General features: G+C 49.7%; 1 long non-coding RNA gene and 1 other non-coding gene across 2 annotated transcripts; one reads left to right on the forward strand and one right to left on the reverse strand.

The window, feature by feature from the left end:
• Positions 1-19,697: 19,697 nt before the first annotated feature.
• On the reverse strand, positions 19,698-21,561 carry LOC144299692 (uncharacterized). The gene is made up of 2 exons (XR_013366356.1): positions 20,370-21,561; positions 19,698-19,829 (listed from the first exon to the last, which is right to left on the reverse strand). It is a non-coding gene; the product is annotated as an uncharacterized LOC144299692 (long non-coding RNA).
• A 1,802-nt stretch (positions 21,562-23,363) lies between these two features.
• On the forward strand, positions 23,364-23,468 carry LOC144300091 (U6 spliceosomal RNA). The gene has a single exon (XR_013366732.1). It is a non-coding gene; the product is annotated as a U6 spliceosomal RNA (small nuclear RNA).
• Positions 23,469-23,902: the final 434 nt, after the last annotated feature.

The following is a 23,902-nucleotide window of genomic DNA, read 5'->3' on the forward strand; positions in this document are numbered from 1 at the left end:
GTGCATCTGCCTTTGGCTTGGAGAATGATCCCAGAGTTCTGGGATTGAATCCCACATCAGGCTCCCTGCATGAAGCCTGCTTCTCCCTCTGCTTATGTCTCTGCTTCTCTGCCTCTCTGTCTTTCATGAATAAAGAAATAAAATCTTTTAAAAAATAAAAAAAAAAATAAAAGACCCAACATATATGCTGGCTATAAGAGACCTACTTCAGCTTTAAGGACATATGTAGGCTCAAAGTGAGGGATAGAAAAAGATAGCAGGGAAAGTTCTATCAGACAAAATAGAATTTAACCCAAAAGTGGTCACAAGACAAAGGAGGTCATTATATAATGATAAAGTGATCAGTTCTTCAAGAATATAATAACGCTAAACCTATACACAACATTAAGGCACCTAAATATATTAAGCAAATACTAACAGACCTGAAGGCAAAGATAACAATATGATACTACTAGGGGACTTTAATCAACCACTTTCAGCAATGGATAGATAATCTAGACAGAAAATTAAACGGAGACATTGGAGTTGAACCATACATTAGACCAAATGGACCTAACAGACATTTATAGAGCATTCTATCTACAGGAGCAGAATGCACATTTTTCTCAAATGCACGTGGAACATTCTCCATGATAGATCATATGACAGGCTGCAAAATAAGTCTTAGCAAATTTAAGAAGACTGAAATCATACAAAGTTTCTTTTGTCACTGAAATAGTATGAGGGTAAAGTTGAAAAAATTACAAACGTGTATTTTTACTTTTGTTTCTTTTGCCTTCGTGGATGTATCTTGCAAGAAGTTACTGTGCCGGAGTTCAAAAAGGGTGTTGCCTGTGTTCTCCTCTAGGATTTTGATGGAATCTTGTCTCACGTTTAGATCTTTCATCCATTTTGAGTTTATCTTTGTGTATGGTGCAAGAGAGTGGTCTAGTTTCATTCTTCTGCATGTGGATGTCCAATTTTCCCAGCACCATTTATTGAAGAGGCTGTCTTTCTTCCAGTGGATATTCTTTCCTCCTTTATCGAATATTAGTTGACCATAAAGTTGAGGGTCCACTTCTGGATTCTCTATTCTGTTCCATTGATCTATGTGTCTGTTTTTGTGCCAGTACCACACTGTCCTCATGACCACAGCTTTGTAGTACAACCTGAAATCTGGCATTGTGATGCCCCCAGCTATGGTTTTCTTTTTTAAAATTCCCCTGGCTATTCGGGGTCTTTTCTGATTCCACACAAATCTTAAAATAATTTGTTCTAACTCTCTGAAGAAAGTCCATGGTATTTTGATGGAGATTGCATTAAACGTGTAAATTGCCCTGGGTAACATTGACATTTTCACAATATTAATTCTGCCAATCCATGAGCATGAACTATTGGGACTTCATCAAGATAAGAAGCTTTTGCACAGCAAAGGATACAGTCAACAAAACTAAAAGACAACCTACAGAATGGGAGGAGATATTTGCAAATAACGTATCAGATAAAGGGCTAGTTTCCAAGATCTATAAAGAACTTACTAAACTCAACACCAAAGAAACAAACAATCCAATCATGAAATGGGCAAAAGACATGAACAGAAATCTCACAGAGGAAGACATGGACATGGCCAACATGCACATGAGAAAATGCTCCGCATCACTTGCCATCAGGGAAATACAAATCAAAACCACAATGAGATACCACCTCACACCAGTGAGAATGGGGAAAATTAACAAGGCAGGAAACCACAAATGTTGGAGAGGATGCGGAGAAAAGGGAACCCTCTTACACTGTTGGTGGGAATGTGAACTGGTGCAGCCACTCTGGAAAACTGTGTGGAGGTTCCTCAAAGAGTTAAAAATAGACCTGCCCGAAGACCCAGCAATTGCACTGTTGGGGATTTACCCCAAAGATTCAGATGCAATGAAACGCCGGGACACCTACACCCCAATGTTTCTAGCAGCAATGTCCACAATAGCCAAACTGTGGAAGGAGCCTCAGTGTCCATCGAAAGATGAATGGATAAAGAAGGTATGGTTTATGTATACAATGGAATATTACTCAGCCATTAGAAATGACAAATACCCACCATTTGCTTCAACGTGGATGGAACTTGAGGGTATTATGCTGAGTGAAATGAGTCAATAGGAGAAGGACAAACATTATATGTTCTCATTCATTTGGGGAATATAAATAATAGTGAAAGGGAATAGAAGGGAAGGGAGAAGAAACAGGTAGGAAATATCAGAAAGGGAGACAGAACATAAAGACTCCTAACTCTGGGAAACGAACTAGGGGTGGTGGAAGGGGAAGAGGGCAGGGGTGGGGGTGAATTGGTGACGGGCATTGAAGGGGGCACTAGACAGGATGAGCACTGGGTGTTATTCTGTATGTTGGCAAATTGAACACCAATAAAAAATTAATTTATTATTAAAAAAATAAAAACCATAAGGAAAAAAATTACAAACGTGTAAACTAAACATCACATTCTTGAACCAGTGGGTCAAAGAAATAATAAAAAAATTTAAATCTATAAACAAATGAAAATGGAAACACAATATACCAAAACCTATCAGATGCTGTAAAGCAGTTCTGAGAGGGGAGTTTATAACAATAAGTGCATATGTTAAGAAAATAAAAGGACTCTAAATAAGCAATCTAACTTTATACTTAGAGGAACTAGAAAAATAAGAATTAAACCCAGAGTTAGCATAAGGAAACAAAATTTCCAAGATCAGAGCTGAAATAAATGAACTAGAGACCAGGAAAACAATAAACTAGATCAATAACACTAAGAGGAATGCCTGGGTGGCTCAGTGGTTGAGCGTCTGCCTTTAGCTCCAGGTGTGCTCCCGGTGTGCTCCCAGGGTCCTGGGATAGAGCCCCACATCAGGCTCCCTGCAGGGAGCCTGCTTCTCCTTCTGTCTATGTCTCTGCCTCTCTCTGTCTTTCATGAATACATAATTAAAATCCTTAAAAAAGAAAGAAAGAAAAATGACACTAAGAGCTGAGTTTCTGAAAAAGTAAACTTGACAAACCTTTAGCTAGACTAAGAAAAAAAGAAGAAAGAAGACTTAAAATCAGAAATAAAAAGGAGACATTACAACTGATACAACAGAAATACAAAGGACCATAAGAAAATATCAAGTCCGGATCAGGACAAAATAGAAAATTTGAACAAGCTAATACTGCGTAAGGAAATTGAATCAACAACCAAAGACCTCTCAACACAGAAAACCCCAGGACCAGGTGGCTCCACTGCTGAATTCTACCAAACATTTAAAGAATTAATGCTTATTCTCCTCAAGATATTAAAAAAAGACTGAAGAAGAGGGAACACTTACAAAATATTTTACAAGGCAAGCATTACCCTAATGCAAAAGCCAGATAGGGACACTACAAGAAAACTATAGACCAGTATCTCTGATTAATTTAGATGCAAAATTGTTGACAAAATATTAGTAAACCAAGTTAAATATATAAAAAGGACCATAATACTATGAGCAATTGAGATTTAACTCTGGGATACAGGTGTATGGTGGTTCAACATACACAAATCAATAAATAGAATGAAAAAAAAGTTATCTCTACTGATGCAGAATAAGCATTCAACAAAATACAGTATCCTTTCATGATAAAAACTGCTAAGAGGTTGTGTTCAGAAGTAATATACCTCAACATAATAAAGGTGATATAAACAAGCCCACAGCTAATATCATGCTCAGAGGAAATACTTTCAGCCTTTCACCATTAATATCAGGAACAAGACAAGAGTGCTCATTCGCACCACTGCAATTCAACCCACAGCACTGTAAGTCCCAGCCAGAGCAAATGGGCAAGACAAAGAAATAAAATGCATCCAAATCGGAAAGGAAGAAGTAAAATTGCCATTATTTATACACGATATTATCTTATACATAGAAAAATCTAAAGACTCCACCAAAAACTTTAGAACTAATCAGTGAATTAAGTAAAGTTTCAGGACACAAAATCAGCATGCAGAAATCAGTGTGTCTCTATATACTACCAAGTAGACATCTAAAAAAGAAAGTGATCTCATTCACAACAGCATCAAAAACAATGAAATAGGAGTACATTTAACAAGAAGGTGAGAGATCTGGATGATGAAAACTGCAAGAGCTTGATGAGAGAAATTGAAAAAGACACAGATGATAGGAAGCCCCATGTTCACAGATGGGAAGAATTACTGTTATTAAAATGGCCACAATACACAAAGCCATCTTACAGAGTCAATGTAATCCCTATCAAAATTCCAATGGCATTTTTCAGAGAAACAGAAAAAACAATCCTAAAATTTTCATGGAGAACAACCAAAAAGAACAACCCTGATAAAAATGAACAAATTCAGAGGCATCACACTGCCTAATTTCAAGCTATACCACAAAACTAGTATTGAAATTAAAGTATGGTACTGGCATAAAGACAGACACAAAGACCAATGGAACAAAATAGAAAACGCTGAGATAAACCCACACATATATGATTAACTAATATTTGACAAGGGAGCCAGAAACACATAATGGGGAAAGGATAGTCTCTTCAACAAATGGTGTTGGGAAAGCTGAAACCCTTATTTTACACCACTTAAGTCACAAAAATTAACTCGAAATAGATTAAAGACTTAAACCCTGATGCCACAGGATCTCTAGAAGAAAATATAGGGAAGAAGATCTTTGACTTTGGTCTTAGAAATGATTTTTTGGGATACAACGCAAAAACACAACAAAAGCAAAATACCAGTGGGACATCAAGCTAACCAGCTTCTGTGCAGCAAAGATAAAACAATAAAACAATGAAAAGGCAATCTATGAAACAGGAGAAAACATTTGCAAATCATGTGTTGGGTAAAGGATTAAAATAAAAAAAATATGTAAAGAACATAAGCACCCAGTAATAAACCCAAATATTTGATTAAAAATGGACAGAAGTATACATAAACCGCATCTTCTTTATCCATTCATCTCTCATTCATTTGGGGAGTATAAAAAATAGTGAAAGGGACTAAAGAGGAAAGGAGAAAAAATAAGCGGGAAATATCAGAAAGGGAGACAGAACATGAAAGACTCCTAACTCTGGGAAACGAACTAGGGGTGGTGGAAGGGGAGGAGGGCAGGGGGTGGGGGTGAATGGGTGACGGGCACTGAGGTGGGCACTTGACGGGATGAGCACTGGGTGTTATTCTATATGTTGACAAACTGAACACCAATAAAAAATAAATTTATAAAAAAAATGGACAGAAGGCCTAGCAGACATTTTTCCAAATGTACATAAAAAGATATTCAACGTTAATAATAATCAGGGAAATACAAATCAAAATCACAACAAGCTACCACTTCATACCCTCTAGAACAGCTGTCATCAAGAAGACAAGGAACTAGCACAGGCGAGGATGTGCACAAACGGGAGCCACGTGCACTGTTGGTGGGATATTCAGCCCCTATGGAAAATATGGAAGCTCTCTTAAAAACTAAAAATAATAGTGAAAGGGAATATAAGGGAAGGGAGAAGAAATGTGTGGGAAATATCAGAAAGGGAGAGAACATAAAGACTCCTAACTCTGGGAAACGAACTAGGGGTGGTGGAAGGGGAGGAGGGCAGGGGGTGGGGGTGACTGGGTGACGGGCACTGAGGGGGGCACTTGACGGGATGAGCACTGGGTGTTATTCTGTATGTTGGTAAATTGAACACCAATAAAAAATAAATTTATTTAAAAAATAAAAAATAAAAAATAAAAAAACTAAAAATAGACCAATTATATGATTCGGAAGTCCCATTTATTACATAATTATATTATATTATGTCTTTTTGGGGGATGAGAACAATTAAGATCTAGTCTTTTAGTGACTTTGATGCTTATCATACTGTACCATTGCCTATAAACGCTATCTGTCCATTCAATCTCCAGAGCTTACTTGTCTACTAGTTGTAAGTTTGTACCCTGAAACATCATCTCCCTGATTCCCCACCCCCAGCCACTGGCAGCCATTTTACTGTTTTTACAAGTCTGACTTGACTTCTTAAGATTCTCCATATGAGATTACACAGTTTTATCTTTCTCTGATTTATTTCACTTAATGTAATGTCCTCAAGGTCCATCCCTGATGTACAAATCTCAAGATTTCCTTCTTTCTCATGGCTGAATATATTCCATTGTGTATGCACACCACATCTTCTTATCCATTCATTCGATAAGATAAACACTTAGGTGGTTTATCTGGGCTATTATGAATAATACTGCACTGACCATGGGGTGTGGATATCTTTTCAACATCCTGTTTTCATTTCCTTTGGATACATACCCCCCATCCCCATCAAGGTGGACCTTGTTGGGACTCTGAATCTGCAGGGTGAAAGGGTCATTACAGTCAGGGGCTGCACTGCCCCAGGAGGGAGGCACGCGGTCACTGACCCGACCTCGTCCCCAGGTGCCTGATGATCAGGGGACGGACAGGACGGCAGGACACGCCAGTGCCCTCTACCCTCCACCCTCCGCCCTCCGCCCTCCTGGGGAAGCAGCCCAGCCAGGCTGTGGGAGTTGGTGCCTGTGGGAGGTGGGGCCCAGGGCCAGGGGGAGACGCTGTCACAGGAGGACCCTGGCAGTTCTGCACCAGCTGACGGAAGACGGAGCCGGCTGCTCATCGTGCTCCTCTTGAGCCCCCAGCCCCGCTGGGCTCCTGCTCTGCACACTGGCCTCCCACAGGCCCGGCTCACCCTGCAGCTCGGGACCCGCTGCAACCCTGCTGGCCCCCGAGGCTCGCAGTACAAGCCTCCACGTAAGTGAACCTGCTCCGTGGAACCAACGTCTGTGCCACCATCCCCCGCGACCTCCTGCCTCCATCTCCTTCTCAGGGTCAGGGGATGGGCCTCCTTCCTCTAAAGACCCCCAGACACACACAGCTGGTGGTCCTGCTAGGGGCTCTGGTATCCAGGACCTGCCTCTGGAATCGGGGCCTCCAGAGCCTGAGAAATGCACCCTGCTTCCCTCCCTTGGCCTTTCAGAGAGAATCAGAAACATGACTTTCATTTTAGAAATTAATATTCAAAAAAAGAAATTAATATTCATTAAAAATCTAATAATATGGATTTATGATTGCATTAGAGGAGAAATTAAGGGAATAAATAATCTAAAGTCTAAAGACTGCATTGTCCTTAAGCAGAAATCTGTCCAGCTTGATTTTTATGCTTCCTAATGACTTATTTAAATAAAGATGCTCAGCCACCTGAGGTCTTCTCTGCAAACCCCAAGTGTAGCGCCCCAGCCCCTCAACTGGGTGGGGGCTCTCACAGGTAGCACTGGGCAGGAGGCAGGTGGGACACAGTTCCCACCCCCCAGGAGAGTCGGTTCCTGAGGCATGAAGATCAGGTGACCCTCGAGGGCTCCCAGGCAGGCCCCCAAGGATGTTCTGGGGCCCTCACCTGAGAACCCTCCCCAGACCCCTTCTCCCCACCCCTGTGGGGCCTCTTCCAAGCTGGAGCGCTCCTGGCCTGGTCAACAGAGCTCACAGATCATCCCAGCCTCTAAGCTGCCCTGGGGTCACCGTGAGCAGCCGGGAGTGGGTGCTGGGATCACTTCCTGGAGGCATCTGGGGCTCCCTCCTTGCCTCGGCCTCCAGGTGGATGGGCTACCCCCGGGGAACAGAATTGACTCCCCGCAGGGCATGCAGGCTGGTCTGGGGGCCCCTCCTGAGACCTGGACTGGGTCCTGCCATCTCTGCGTCTGTCTACCTGCCAGCACAGGGAGCAGCGTCAGCTTCCTGAGCACCTGCCCTATGCACCTAAGCCCATTCTCTGCCCAGATATCTGCCCCCAGGTCTCCGTCCTGCCACAGGTGTGAGGCCGAGGGGGGGCTGCCCGAGGGACAGGGTTCCCTAGGCCTCCTCCCTCCCCTTCCCTGCATGTGATACAGGGATTAGGAGGCTGGGGTTGACCTGGGCTCTGGAATCAGAAACCAGCTGGATGCCATTCCTGCAGGCAGAGACATAGTCTGAGTGTGACAGCAGGGGACACATCAGCCTCCCTCCCAGGAGACCTTGGGCCCCAGGCCTGCTCCCCATCAAATCGGGGCTCAGACCCCCGAGGGCAGCTCTCCTGGGGCCTCACCTGGGGGCGTGGTGTATGGAGGGAGCCTCTGCTTCTGGGAACCTCCCCTGGGGAATCTCACCTGGGGGTTCTCAGAGGCCTGAAATGTGGGAAGGGCCTGAACCCTCCTGGCTGCTCCTGAGAAGCAGGGAGGAACATCTGGGACTCCACAGGCCTCTCAGTGACCACTGACCCCAACTCACTCCCCATCTGTCAGGCTCGGTGTTGGGGTTCAGGGGCCCGGTCACTGCAGTGACTGGTGGGGCCAAAGACCCATCCTCAGGGCTCATGAGGAGCGCTCTTGCCTTGCTGCCTGGGCTGAGCAGCTCGGGCCCAGGTGGCCTTGCCATCACAGGACAGTGGACAGGGGACAGTGCAGCTGAGGGCGGAGGGCCGGCACCTGGCCCAGGGCTCAGGTGAGAGGCGGGGCTGTTCCTTGTTCATGTGGGGCAGGAAATACTCATCCTCTCCCTCTCTGAGTCCTGGCTGAGGCCTTCCTGAAAGGCAGATGAAGCAGAGAGCAACCAGGAAAGCTCAAGAACACTCGTGCAGACAGCCAGGTACACGGGGTGGCAGAGGAGTGACATGGGGGCCACAGCCTGGGAGAGGGCAGGGCTGTGGGCTCCGGGGACTGCGTGTGGCCTCAGGGAGGAAGAGCTGGTAAAAGCGTGGTGGTGGGAGGAGCCTGTCCAGTTGGCTTGGAGGGAGCTCCAGGCTCCTCCTCTGTGGCTGGTGGATCTCCTTGTGAGGACACTACCCAGGACCAAGGACCAGCAGGCTCCTTGGGGAGGATGTGTGTCCAGGCAGACGACAGGAGCGCAGAGACAGCCAATACCTGGGTCAGCTGCCTCTGCGTGCTGGCAGCTCCAGTGACCCGCGTCCCAAAGTAGCCGATGCCGTCGTCCTTCTGGGACCAAAGAGGTTTGTCTGAAAAGGGACCAAAGGCAGGACTGGGTCCTGGACCCGATAGCAGCAGGACACCTGCCCAGGGACAGTCCTTGGGAGCAGAGGACACCTGCTGACCAGCTGCTGTGCCCTGGGAGGAGAAGTGGGCTCCACGGAGGAACCTCCCTGCAGCACGGGCTGGATGTCAGCCCTATCAGGATGCTGCTCGGGAATCGGAGCCCCCTACGCCACAGGTCAGAGCCCAGCTGCAGATCGCAAGTCCAGTCCCGGATCCCCAGGGCCTCAAGGTGGAAGGAGAAAACTGGATCTTGACAGGCTTTCTAAGTCCTAGATCCACCTTCTCCTGATTTTGTTCATTCTGCTCAGTTAGAGGAGTCAGGAAGTCTCCTTTGTAGGCCAGTTTGCATTGGGTTTTCTGTCTCTTGCACTTGGAGGAGCCTAGAAGGATTTATTCCAAAGTTATCCAGGCGCTACGTCCATGTCGCCCTGTGTTTTCCCCACAGCACCCTGCCTGGGCCAGCTCCCAGTCCAGAGGAGAGCAGGGTGGGGCGAGCAGTCCTAGGATCTGCGACTTCAGCAGCACTGCCGGGTTGACCCCGTGTCCTCACAGGGAGCTGCCCAGCACTCGGCAGCTTGAGCTGAGCTCAGCTTGGGATCTGTGAGGACCTCAAACCATCTTTCTTCATGCACAAAAGGTAGAGAGGCAGGCCGGGCGGGTTCCCACTGAAATGGGCTGGGAATAAATCATGTTTCTTCCTCTGCAGCAGAAGCATCCTACCTATGCAAGGAGCTCAGGCCAGAGGGAATGGAGCCGACAACACTGCTGCCCCTGCACAGAGGTGGGGGTGTGGTGGGAGACTGGGTCACAGGCTGACCAGCGGTGGAGAATTTTCCACAGCAAACTCACTCACTCTGCCAGAGGAACTGCCCGGAAGATTGGCCTAGGCTCTTCAAGCCTAGCTGACACACACTCCAGACTCCAGACTCCATCAGAGCAACCAATATTCCCTTCAGGACAGAGGTGTACACTTTCCCAAGAATCAGGGCCACTTGTTCAGCTTTCACCCCGAAACCCAATTGATCTGCCTCTCGCTTTCCAGCTCCCCATAGTGCTTCTCCAGCAGGACACAGGGACCCAGTACTGCAGCTTTAGCAGGAGCAGAGCCAGGCTGAGCCTGTGTTCAAAGGGGTGGGTTTATCCGCTGTGCTAAGAGGGGACTGGTGCCCACGCCTGAGACCGTCTCACGTCTACACATCTAGACTGGTTAGCGATGAGTGGGATCACGGAATGAGGTGCCAGTGTCACGACACTCCCAAGAAGCTGTCCTTCTGAGGTCCTAGCGTGGGTGACAATTCTGTAGGAGGCGCTTGTGGTTTCCAATTGACATGGAAGCCCATGACACTTATGCCCCTTTCTTCTCTTTTGTAAAATAGTAACTGAATAACCACAAAGAGCTCAGCGCCCTGCTGGAAAGAGAGGCTCTATGATGCTCACCCAACCTTCTCCTAGGTCTGCGACAGCAGAAAAAGGAAAAGATGCTTTTCTCACCTAAGTACTGGGTAGAAGGTGATAAACCCAGGCAGGGATTATCCATCAGAGTAGTCTTCCCCTGTGGCATCTGCATTAGATTTTATTATCCACCCACCAGTCATTCCATACATGTTCTTGAGCACTTACTGTATACCAGGCTCTGGGCTAGGTACAGTCTTTTTTTTTTTTTTTTTTTAAAGATTTTCTTTATTCATTCATGTGTGTGTGAGAGAGACAGAGAGAGAGAGAGAAAGAGAGAGAGGCAGAGACACAGGCAGAAGGAGAAGCAGGCCCCATGCAGGGAGCCCGATGTGGGACTCGATCCCAGGACTCCAGGATCATGCCCTGGGCCGAAGGCAGGCGCTAAAACGCTGAGCCACCCAGGGATCCCCAGTTAGGTACAGTCCTTGATCAGACTGTGTGGTCCAGGAGAGTGTCATGGAAATAGACTGAACAGTCAGAACTCCCAGTTTTTGGCCACAGAAACACAATTCCAAATGCCAGAGGTCAAGGGGTGGGTGTTGGTCAAGGATCAAGAAGGCTTCTGAGCTGGTTGTTCTGTGTGTGCCCCTCCTCTGCTGCTCTTCGTTCTTCCCCACCCTGGTGTGCCCAGGGAGGCCGGTCCCCACCATGCCTGAAAGCAGTCTGTCAGCTCCTGGTGGGCTTCAGCCAGTTGGGGGAGTTGGCAGGAGACTGGAGGGCAGGAGGAGAGGGGGGTTGGGGCATTTCTGCTTCCGTCCTCCTGGCCTGTGGCTCTGGCAGAGGCCACAGTTCTCCTGCCCACAGGCCGCTCCCCCAGGCTACAGCTCTCCCTGGCTCCGAGAAAACTTGCTTCCTCCCTTGTTATTCAGACAAGCCCAGGGCAAAGACTCCCCGTTCTTGCAAGGCCCAGAGATGCTCTTCCTGTGGGTTCCCTTCACTTGCCTGCACCTCTGAGGATCATTTAGACTCTTCAGTCCTCCGGGTAGGGTGTGTCATCTGGTCCCACCTGGAGCCTACCTGAGTCAGGTGAGCCAGCACGCTGCAGGAAGCAGACAGGCATGAGCTTCTGGAGCAGCAGACACCAGACAACTGAACACCACTGTGTCCCCTTCACTCCCTGCTCTAACTTTATTCCCTCCCATGGTGGACCAGCATCTCCAGGAGGCAGGAAACATGGGAGTCTACGGACCCTAAGCCTCATGTCATGGAGCCGTGACCACTGGAGAAACGTAGACTGTGTCTGTTCCACCTGGAAAATCTCAGGGAAGGACTCTGATTGGCTTGGCTTCTGTCCGGTGCCCATTATGGATAAACGAATGGTGGCCATGAAGGTTGGCTCATGTGTCCACGGTGAGATGTTCATAGGATGTGGCAGGGGCACGACTAGGATACAGTCACGTTTGTATCCTCAGTGCCTGGTACAGTGAGCGCCCATCAAATGCTTACTGCTTGATTGCACGAGTCCGTGAGTGACGGGGAGAAGCACCTACTGCCGAGAGCAGGCTGCTCACCCAGCTGGGCAGAGGCTCCCCTGATGGGGTGATGCCTGAACGGGATCTTACAGATGAGTAGTGGTTATCTGTGCAGAATAGTGGAGTGAGAAAAGGAGATGGAACAGAATCCTGAGAAAAGGAACAGAAGTGTGAACCCAGAGGAAAATGGAGGTAGTTTTGTTTTGCTGCAGAACGGACGGATTTTGTGGCAAAGAGAAAAAAAAAAAAGATCACAAGGACGTAGAAGCTGCATGTAAAATGCACCGGAGAGCAAGAACTTTCTCCTTTGAAGAGAAAAAAGGGAGAAACGGAAGGATCACCATGCCCTCTGTCAAGGCCAATGTCTGGGTAATGGATCCCAGAGGGGCAGTGGGGCTCTGGCCTCATTTCCAAGGGGAAGATAAATGGGACCAGGTCAGGGCAGCACCTCCAGGGTGTTGAGGTTAAAAGCTGGAACTCCAGACCTTGCCTACCTGGGCATCAGTCCAGGCTCTGACACTTATTATAGGAGTGAGGCCTTGGGGTGGTCCTTGGGGCACAGAGAAGCAGACAGTGGCCACGGGATGCCATGAGGCTGAGTGTGCCCCACTCCAGCATCAACGGATTCCACAGATGGGGCTTTGAGGTCAGGTAGTTCTGCTTCCCCAGGTCCCCCAGCCACGCTGGAGCCTCTCCCTGGGAAGGGGAGCTTCCTTCCATGAGACTCGGATGCCTCAATGCAAGGTCCCTGAGGGTCTGGCCTGGACAAGGGTCAGGGAGTGACCCGCAGGCCATACAGAGCCCTGAAGCTCCTTCAACTGGACACATGGCAGCTGTGTCATGCTGGGCGGGAGTAGTGGCCACAGGAAGCAGGAGGGAAGCCGACCCAGGAGAGAAGGCTGTTCACGCGGCCAACAGCAAGGGTGTGACCCTTCCTGAATATGCTCCTGGGAACACCTGCATTCCCGGCCCAGGTCCAGGTCTGGGCGCCTCCTCACAGAGATGGTACGGCAAGCCCCAGCACTCCTTGTGCAGAGACAAAGAGCTCTCTCATCACACCATTCCTGTCCAATACTGGCTCGGTGCCCGGGAACCCTCGGTCTGAAGGGGAGTCTGGTGGGAAAGTATGTGCTGTGCGAGGATGCTCCGGAGCAAGTGCGTTCTATGGTAACTCGATGACATAACACCCGGCCAGAGGCAACGTGCCCCTACATCCGCTCAGCCAGAGCCTCTGTGCTCTCTGTCAGGAATGGCTGCGGAACCACCGGGTCACCGTGTGACTCGCTCTTGGAGCTGGCATGTCTGTGCCGGCAGCAGCTGACGCAGAACGCGCCCGTGGGCTACAGAGCCTCGGAGAGATGCCTGCTTAGAGCCTTCTCATGCTCTCCTGACCGCAGACAGATGGAGGAACCACCACTGGAGCGGATCTGCCCCATGGGTGGTCCCTGAGGTCCTCCCTGGAGGTCAGCCCCCCGGGTGACTCACCTGGCCTGGTGTGAGGTGCCTCCATCCTGTGCCCCAACAGCTATGGGCTCCGTGTTCCCTGGGGATCACTGAGTGCTCCGCAGAGTTAATGCAGGACTCACCTGCCGCTGCCGCTTCTCCGGTATCATCTCACCTTCCTGGAGCAAAGGTCAGACTTCCCTGGCTCTACGGCTCCAATGTCACTTCTCTGTTTAAACGGGAGAGTGATGTACTAGGCAGGCAGCATTCCTGAAATGTGTAGTTAGAAACAGACCTGGGTGTGTAGTTTCCAGATCATCATTCCAGGTTTGGGCCTAGATGTCTGCATGTCTGAGCCCTTTCAGGGGCTTCCACTCCAGAAATAGACTCAGGTGTCTGGCTACACAAATACTGATACTCATTTGGAAGATGAAGTGTATGCCTGAGTGCTGGAAACACATTATTGCATGTCTGGGCTACTTCTCTGAGACAATTCCATCTTTATCTGACATTCAGGTGGACAAACATTTCTAGAAGTGAAAGGCAAGAGACAAGCTATTGTGCAGGAAAATTGCTCATAAAGAGAGAGAGAAGCTTGGTTCTCCCCTATAGTCAGCACCGACTCCTGTGTGTGCCAATATGAAAAATGCTCGTTTACAAATGTCTCAGCAAGACAGGCTATGAATCCCAATCCTCCTTCAGATAACAATTCTCCTGCACACAGTCTGTGTCTGGTGTGCACAGTGAGAAGGGCTGTCTGGCTGGTTGGATCCCCATAGCTGGGTGGACACGGCATCCTGTTTGTGCCACGGTGAGATTTACCAGGCAGTACCAGAATCCATGGAAAGTAAGGGCTGTCCGAGGGAATGGTGTGTTGGGTTTACATTGCAGAGGGAGCACATTCGACATATGGATCCCAGGAAATGCATTAACTGGCTGTCATAGTGACAAATAATAAAATCAATGATGTTCAAGAGAATAAAGAAGTACAAGAGCTTCTTTAATATGTCATCAGGCATTCCATGGGCTCTTCTGCCTGCAGTGCCACAAAAGTTTTAAAAAGCAATTTCCATCTCCCTTCTAGTTGGAGCTGTTGCCTCTTGGTTTTCAAATTTAGATTTGTATCCTCCAATGATTTCTGGATCTCATGGACCCAAAATCACAACTTGTTTGAAACCACCTGTGTGATTTCTCTTCCTAACGTTATTGATGATCACGTGTACCCAGCTGAAATCACTGTCTCAAGTTCTGCCTCCTTATCTGAATTATTATTACCAATGGAAAGGGCCCTCAAGGTTCGGATACATCCCTTGGTCCATCCTTTGTGCTGTAGCAATAGAGCACTGCGGGTTTAGCTGAACTCTTTTCGTCCAGAATAAAGACTACAATTCCCAGATTCCCTTGCAGCAAGTTTCTATCACATGACACAGTTTCAACCAATGGGCTGAGAGAGGAAATGATGCCGCTGCTTCCGGTCATGTCCTGACGGAAGTGGATGAGTGTGCGCCATCTTGGCTCACGAGGAGGACGAAGGTCGCCCCGGTGCAGTTGGAGGCGCAGCGTGGGGCCACACACGCACCGTCGCTGATGCCGGGACTGTGGTAGCAGCACAGCCCTCCCTGTGGTCACCTGGCTCTTGTTCGGGGCCCCTGCTGGGGCAGCAAAATCTGTCTCCTGAGGACTCCGCCTGCTCGCGGGTCAGCCCAGACCCCTGCCTCCTGCGGAAGCGGGTCGTGTGGCGCAGTTGAGGAGGGACGGGGCTGTAGGAGGCAGGCCCCTGGCGCGTGGTCCGGCGACCGCATCCTTCCTCATCCCCTTGGGCCGTCCCTCCGGAGTACGCGCCTCCCAGCCCCACGCTGACGGGCCGCGCCCCCTGCGTGTGCACAGCGGACGCCTGTGGCTGCCCCAGTGAATGTGGAGCGAGCCGGCGCCCGGCGCCTGTCGGCCAAGTGTCCGGCCCTTCCAGGTACTTCCGGGCTTCCCGTGGCCGCCCCGCCAGTGTAGGACGCGGAAGGACCGACGAGCTCGGAGGCCCGCTAGCCTTGGGCAGTGCGTGGGGACACTGGCTGCGGGGTCCCGACCAGCCTGGACCCGTCACCGTCTCCTGCTGGCCTCGAGTGGGGACCTGAGGAGGGTGGGAGGCACCCTCCGGGGAGTAGAGACAACTCGGGCAGCTCCTCCCGCTACGCCCCTTTACCTCCCCCAGCCCCCTGTGCTGCCCTCCTGGGGAGCAAAGGAAGAGGCCCCTGCCCGCCGTCCAGGCTCCCGGCCGACAGGTTACAGAGCATTTCGGACAGACCCCGTCCTTGGATGGGTGGGAAGCCCAGAAATACGTGTTTCCCTTCTGCCTCCCAGTGTCCACAGCAGTCACGTGGTTCTGTGCCCAGAAGGCCAGGAGAGATCGTGTGGCCAAGGAGTCGGGAAACACACGTACTGCAATGGCTGGTTCGGGATTAAAAAGTGCAGGATAAGTCTGAATCTACAAACTGAAGTGAGCAAGAAAAGAACATTTAAATTGTTTTTCCATAAGCTCATTGGTGGAGAAGTCACCTCAGCTAATTAAGGCCCCACATTCACACTTTTCCATGGTGTTCTAAATTTTGCAAAAGTGACGGGCAATTTTTAAATATCTGCCTCAAACCCTTTATATGTATTGCTGTGTCTGTCCAATTTCCAGGCATATAATGCGCTGACTCAAAAAACAGAAGCCCCTCCCAGCCCCTTGCATCCAGCGTGTGCTCAGGATCTCATCTGGCCAGCCCTGATCTTCAGTCCTCCGAGCCATTCTGTGCACATCCAGGACCCATGACAGGAGTCCACCTTCTGCTGGTCAGCAAAGTCACCATGCAAAGTCACCTGCAGACTGCTTCGTGGGGGGCCACCTGATGCTGTGACACAGTGGGCGAGGAGCACCTGGCCTCACTGTGACACCCCACTCCTGTGTCGGGAGTCCGAGGTCTCCCATCCCCAAACGGGAAGGTCATCCCTGGGTTGGGGAAGCAAAACCTGAAAGAAAGAGGAGACACAGGGGAGGGTCTTGAGAGGCCATCCCCCAACGTTGCCTCTGAAATGGAGAACTGCAGACACCCCTGATGAGTAGGAGGTCTGAACACAGAGAGGACTTGGGTTCGCTTCCTACCTGGAATCCCAGAAGCAGCGACCTCGTGGGGACCCCACACAGCCAGAGTGAGGGCAGGGAGAGAAGAGCTGGCAGGTATAGAGGACCGAGGAGAGAGCCTTGGGTTTTCACATCTTCACAAGGTCGGGGGCAGTGTGGTGCACCCCAGGTCTCACAGTGGACCCCCACGATACAAGATGGGGAGAGGCACCAGGAAAACATGCTGAGTCGGGATGCAACACAAGACAGGCACACTGACCCTTAGGACCAGACCCAGAAGGGTGATGGGCAGCACGGTCCGCAGATGTCAGCACAGGAGGTGAGGGCTGAGGGAGGGTCCCACTGTGGCCCCATGTGAACCAGCCACCTAGAGGCACCTGAGAGGGGAGGGTGAGAGTCCTGAATTGTCTAGAAAGGCAGCTTACAACCCCGAGTTGATGCTATTCACCTGGAATTGAATCTACTTTTTTCTGCCATTAGGCGGAGTGAGGACTCTAGAGAGAAACTACAGTTATAAAAGAATCACATTATTTTACACACCTGAGTTGATGGCTTGGCAATCTGTGCCTCTACACTTAATAAGCATGCTTTGGGGAAAAAAGTTTCAATTTAACAAATGTCAAATTTGCTTTAAGGCCCAAGAGGAAAAAAAATCATTTTTTTTTCTTAACCAGGAAGTGGGGATTGCCTGGGACTGAGGAGGCTGGTCTGGGTCTGACACCATCTGGCACCTGGAGGGTGGGTTTGCATGTGTCCTCTGTGACGTTCACACTGACTGAGTTTGTGCCCAGAATGGAGCATCTGTGCCTGAGCACTGATGATATGGGCCTTCTGACTGTGATAAACGACGCCGCATCTCTGAACTCAAGTATGCCTGTTTACCGAGAGGAGGAAATAATGTGAAGGCTGAGAGAAGACACAGGTGTGGCCAAGCCTGCTAGTCGCCATCGGTAAACATTCTTCAAATCCTGCATGGTCAGAAGATATTTATCTGGATACGCTGCTGTACAGAATGCAAACTACGTTTTCCAGTGTCCTCTTCAGCTGTGCATGGCCCATAGGATTAATTTCTGTCCAACAGGATGTGAGAAAAAGTAACATACCCTTAAAGAGAAAGGTCCTGTTTGGACCCCACTTAGGCTGTAGAATGCTAACAAAGGAAGACATTCCTACGCTAGCAACAAGAAAAAGCCAGGTGATCTACAAAAATCCTAACTTTGCTGGAACCCACTAGAGAGTTAATGGTACAGGAGAACCAACTAACCTCAAATCTAAGGAAGAAAGGTGCCTCCAAGGAGAGATGGGGATGGAGCATTGGCTTATCTGCATCAGTGACAGCAACACAAGGCTTCCAAGAAAGCAAGTAAGAACATTTCTTCTCAACTGTTTCAGGGATTCCTAAAGGCTCAATACAGGCTGGGCAGTGAGTTATAGAATCTTAGAAGCCACAAACGTGTGGTGAGTGTGTAAGCACGTGTGGATGCTCCACGCATCTTGCTGCATACTCAAGAGAAAGGATAGAGGCAGGCCAGGGCACTGGAAAAAGCTGCCCTCTCTCGTGCTGGCCTGGGAGAGGGGCACACCGTAGGAAAAAAACGAAGCCCGTTCCGGGTCCTCCCCCCTCCCCCCTGTTCACCAATGTAGCAAAAACCTCAAACAGTTGAGATCAGCAAACCCTGCCCCCTCCATGGCATAGGTGGAGACCCATTATGGCCAGAGGAAGGGCTCTGAGAAACACCCTTCTGGAGGATGGCTGTAAAAACGTCCTGGGTCCAGGTCATAAGATACCTTCTGCTGGTGGAGGGCAGAAAACTCCCACATGAGACATACCAAAAGGACAAGTGTGGATGGCATGGGGGGTTAGGATTGCTGCAAAAGCCTCCCTCTAGACTTAGTGACATGGAGTCTGCTGAATCCTGACAATTAACGAGGACACCAGGGAAGGCCCTTTCCCCCATCATGAGGTTTGCAGGCATTGAGGTTAAATCCTAGCAGAGAACCCCTGGGAGAGGGGCCATGGTGTACAGAGAGACCCTCTCTGAGGCACAGGCAGAATGCAGGTGGCATGAGGACAGTGAGAAAAATCCTCCAGTACCTTAATCCCCACCAGAGGTACAAGGTAACACTAGAAGAATGAAGGCTGAGGTACAGTGATAGTAACTATAAAACAGCAACATCCAAGTCCAGCTCAACCCTTGCTAGACTCACTCACCTCACCCCAAAACAAGCTGTGTAAAATAAGACGCACGTACATACCTAGGTATAAATCCTATCATCTCAGTTTCTGTTGTCCATTCCTGTGTCCAACATTCAACTAAGAAGTACAAGACACAAGAAAAGACAAGGGGGAAGTCCACTATCCAGAGACGAAGCTATCAATACAACCAGACTCAGATAGGACATAGATATTGGAAATATGTCAGTGAATTTAAAACAACTCTGATTAATACATTAAAACCTCTAACAGAAAATATGGAAAATACATAGAAATTTCAAAAGAGAGTTGTAAATTATAATGCTCATGTAAGAGAAAATCAATCATAGTAACAGACGTGCAGAATGCTTGACTCCTCTGTAAACATGACACACAGCCAAGAACAGTCATTATAAATAGGCCAACAGCCATGACACTGAAAAACGGAAAAGAAGGAACTAAAAACTGTCTCTGGCCCAGGCCTCTGAACCTAAGGTAAATGTTTACTGCTACTTTCTTTGTATTTTCCTACAGAAAATTAAAGGTTTACTTTTTTTAATTTTTAGTTATGAGTTGAACACACAGAGAAAAAGAACCCAGACTTCAGACTCATCCCATCTTTCATACACATACTGGCTCTAGCATTTCCCAACCGTGGGCCTTGGACAAGTGATTTCAAACTTCTGAGCCTCATTCCCTTCATCTGCACAACAGATATAGTACATTTATCAGTGGGATATTGTGAGGATTAAGTGATAGATTACAGTGTTTGACACATAGTAGGTGCCAGAGATATGGTGACTGTCTCCCTTTATTTCTGTTCTAAACGTCAGTCATTTCAGATCTTCACAAATAATCAGGAACTACTATAGAAATCTTAGGAAGGCACAATGTCTCCTGAGGCAACAAAGAAATCTGTGAAAGGAGGTACCTACGTGGGTCAGTCGGTGAAGCGTCTGCCTTCAGCTCAGGTCATAACCTCAGGATCCTGGGATCGAGCCCCATGTCAGGCTCCCTTCTCAGTGGAGATCTGCTTCTCCCATTCCCTCTGCCTCTGAACCCACTTAAGTTCTCTCTCTCTCTCTCTTTTTCCCTGAAATAAAACTTAAAAAAAAAGAAATCTGTAAAGCAAAAATGTTAGACAATGGTAGGGGTTCCAGGGGGGGCTCAGTCAGTTAGATGTCTGACCCCTGATTTAGGCTCAGGTCCTGGTCTCTGGGTCAGAATGAGCCCTGAGTGGAGCTCTGCGCTGAGCATAGCTCTGTGCTGAGCATAGAGCCTGCTTGGGACTTACTGCCTCCCTCTCCCTCTCCCCTGCCCCTCCCCATTCTCCTGCTCTTGAAGAAGAAGGAAGAAGGAAGGAAGGAAGGAAGGAAGGAAGGAAGGAAGGAAGGAAGGAAGGAAGGAGAAGAAGGAGGGGGAGGGGAAGGAGGGGGAGGAGGGGGGAGGGGAGGAGGGAGGAGGAGGAAGGAGAAGAAGAAGAAGAAAGAAAGAAAGAAAAAGAAAGAAAGGGGAAGGAAGGGAGGGAGGGAGGAAAGAGGAAGGAAGGAAGGAAGGAAGGAAGGAAGGAAGGAAGGAGAAAACTTTCAATCCTCATAATAGTGACAAGCTAATGCCCAGGCTCAATGCTAACTGCATACATACCCCCTCCTCCTGTCTCCTCTGTGTGACGGCCCTGTCTTAACTCCAACTCCAGACCAGGACACTGGAGCTAAGAGGTGCAGGGACGTTCTCAAGCCCTACTGCAGGGGCGAGGGCAGCATGGGCTCCCCCCAGCTGTAGGAGTCTAGGTCGACAGCTGTCCACACTACGACCAGGGTATCTGAGAGCAGAGCCCAGGAAGCTTGATCGGGTGCACACGAAGCCCATGGTGGGGTGGAAACCTGTGAGGACTTTTAGGCCCCACGATGGGCTGAAATAGAGGAGAACAGAGAAAAAAAAAAGTCCTCTTATTTTGACAGCGATAGAGAACACGGGAATGGTGGTACCAATCTCCTTTAAGAGAAAGAGTTCCTGTATAAAACAGAGGAGGAAAGGATTAAAAAGCAAATGTAAGGAGAGGCTGCACTTTGTCATTTCTCAAGAAACAGGCTTTGTGACACTGACACTCTAGGATTGGGCACACCCACAGTGTTGAATGCCCCTCACAGCGTGAGCCTCAAAACCTCACCATTTATACTCAGTGATGACACTGCGGCTGAGTCTGTGTACGACAGGCTGGGGACTATCAGCCCCGAGGAAGCCTGCTCCCAACTAGGGAGGTAGAGCCGAAACGCTTTCCCTTCTTAGCGACTCCCTTTAGGGTCTCTGACATGTGTGCTGCACTTGACATTCTGGGCAGGAATCACTTGCTGAGGAAAGTGGCCTCCCGCCCAGCAGGCGGTCCCTAAGGACACATCACGGTCCCGTGTCCTCACAGCGTGCCAAGTGCTCCGAGCCGGGTTGGGCTTCGGGAGTGAGCGTGTGCTTCTGACGGGCAGCGTCAGTGCACCAGGCATGACAGTCAGACCTGCCAGAGGACTGCCTCCGCAGCTGGCGGCCCGCTGCTCGTCCAGCGTGGGGTCAAACATCTACAGCACTTGAATAACCGATGGACAGAGCGTCTCGTTCTTCAGCTGAGGGCATAGCACAGAATATCAGCGGGAGAGTGAGCCCTGCGTGGACTCACCAATTGCATGGATGGAGAGTCCCGGACCCTGTGGCAGGGGATGCTGTGCCTGGGTTCCCTCGGATGCCTCAGGGCACCTCCGCCCCTACCCCAGGTACTCCTTGCAGCATCTCACATCGAGCCATACCTGTCCAGGTACAGACTATGTGGGAGCCCACAGGGGGTCATCTCAGCCAGTCCTGGGGGCCCTCCTGAGGGTTCCCAACAAGGAGCCCAGAGAGGCAGGGGTTGGGGGGTGGGGAGGAGCAGAGTGAGGCTGAGCAGGGGGGATGGAGAGAGCTCCCAGGTGAGGCCACCAAAACAATCTCCACCACTGGGCTGCTATGCCCTGGTCCACTCGGGCTGTTTACATTGGTCTCTCCAGAGAGGAGCTGGGAGCCCCTGTGGAGGTGTGAAAGTCTGCATCTGGGAGGAGGGGGCTGAACTCTGTGAATGTTCTCATATTTGTCATCTTTCCAGGGACATTTGTGAGGCCTCACAGGCTCCTTAGACGCAGAGGTTGCTCAGGAACACCAGGGAGAACACTGGCCCAGGGAAGAAAGCAGCCCTTTGGGCAGGTGACCAGTAGCCCTGAGCAGGGAGGAGATTCAGGAGCTCACCTGTCTCTTCACTTACACTGAGAGAGAATAGCCAAAATGGGACATCACAAGCAGCATGTTTGGATTTGAGGAATTATATAGACTCAGCTTTATCTGTCTGAGCCCAGCACAGACACGCGGTTGTACATCGTTGCCCAGAATGCTCTGACTTAGGAAGCCTTTTCTGCCCAAAATACCTGTTCCTCCCACTTTCCAGAAAAACATGAAGGTCTGGTGGTAAATGGTCGGGTCAAGGAGAAACCTACCCCGGAGTTGTTATGGGAGCTAATGCAGGGAAGAGATGCTTTGGTTTGGGAAATGGAGGAAATGCAGGACACACGGTCCAGCAGCAGCCGTGTAGCCAAAGTGGACGCACCGCTTCTGTGTGACTGAGGGCGGACCTACCCAGGGCCCTGAGGAGGAATCACCTGCCCCTTGGTGTCCCTCAACACAGCTCCTTAGAAAGCAGCCCTGACTCTGGTCCCATGTGGCCAGGGTGTGGCCTGCGCTGTTCCATATGTGACCCGGAGGTACCCTCACACGGGGAGAGCCCTTTGTTAAATCACAGATGAATCAAGATGCCAATGTGCCCGCGGGCATCCTGGGGATACAGAGGAATCAAAGATGAAACCATCTGATCTGGTGGGAAAATTAATTTCGACGTATCATCGAGCACTGTTAGGAGGACTTGCTGGGGCTGAATAGGATTTAGAAGGTGGCTGCCAGGAGGGCCAGCAAGACCCGCCTGCAGAAGGGGGCGGGCATGGGGCCAGGAGGAGCAGATGGCCTTACCTGGGAGCCCCGCACCACTGGTTAAACCATGACCTGAGCAGAAATCAAGAGTTAGACACTCCACAGAGTGCCCACCCAGAGGCGCCCCGTCAGACACTTTTAAAGGTAATTCTCCTGTGGGGAAATAATTCATCCAAAGGGAATTAATTTATTCACAGGGGAAGTATAAATTATCTGGGGAAATTCACTCGGAGATTACTTTCGTCCGGGGATGAAAACGTGAGGCAGACTGGTGCACAGACAAGACCAGTGGAAAGTCACCTCGGGTGTAGACGACGGTTGTCCGGTCTGCCCACTATGGGGATCACCATCATGGGACCGTGGTGCCAGTGGGAGATACCGCACATGCATCTCACCAAGATGGGGATGTGCAGGGGCCACTCTCACCAAGACGTGTGCCCAGGGAGGAAGGTGCCAGCAGGCCAAGCCAATTGTTAAAGCTTCCCGTTTGCTTAGCTGCATAAGCAATGCATATTGATGGCACAGGAGAGGAGCCTGAGAGACGCAGGGGGTCAAAGAAGACATGGAACCACCCTCAGTCCCACCATCAGAACCCAATCACCGTTACCGGGTCACACCACATCTTTCCCTTATTTCTACGAGGTCTTAGATAAAAGCTCAGCTAGCGACCTGGAACCGTACAGAGGATTAGCACGGCCCTTGCTCAAGGATGACACGCACATTCCCAAGGCGCTCCCCAGTTCTCGGTCACGGAGGCAGAGCGCACAGCACAGGACTACAGTCAGTTAAGAGTCTAAGAACGTTGTCTGGTGACGGGGCAATGACACCCACCTGTGCTAGTAATGCACAGAACTGCTGAATCTGTTGTACACTTCACAGTAACACACGTGTGCTAATTATGCTTCACGAGAAAGAGAGCACACACACGGTGCACGAATATATACAACCCTCGTTACACCTGAGTGGGATCATCCTGGAAATGACACCTCACCTCTTGCCCGCTGAGATCACTGTGTAGAGATACCACGGATCTGCAGGACCACCTGGTTTCTGCAGAATGTGCCATCGAACTCTGTCCCAAAGTGCACTGGACGGTCTGGAGTTGGCCCCACAGGATTCCCCAGGGTTTTGATACCCTACACTGAGATGCAGTGAGGGACCTCAGGTCACACGCTCAC

This window comes from Canis aureus, chromosome 27 (genome assembly GCF_053574225.1).
Source record: "Canis aureus isolate CA01 chromosome 27, VMU_Caureus_v.1.0, whole genome shotgun sequence".
Taxonomy (NCBI): Eukaryota; Metazoa; Chordata; class Mammalia; order Carnivora; family Canidae; genus Canis; species Canis aureus.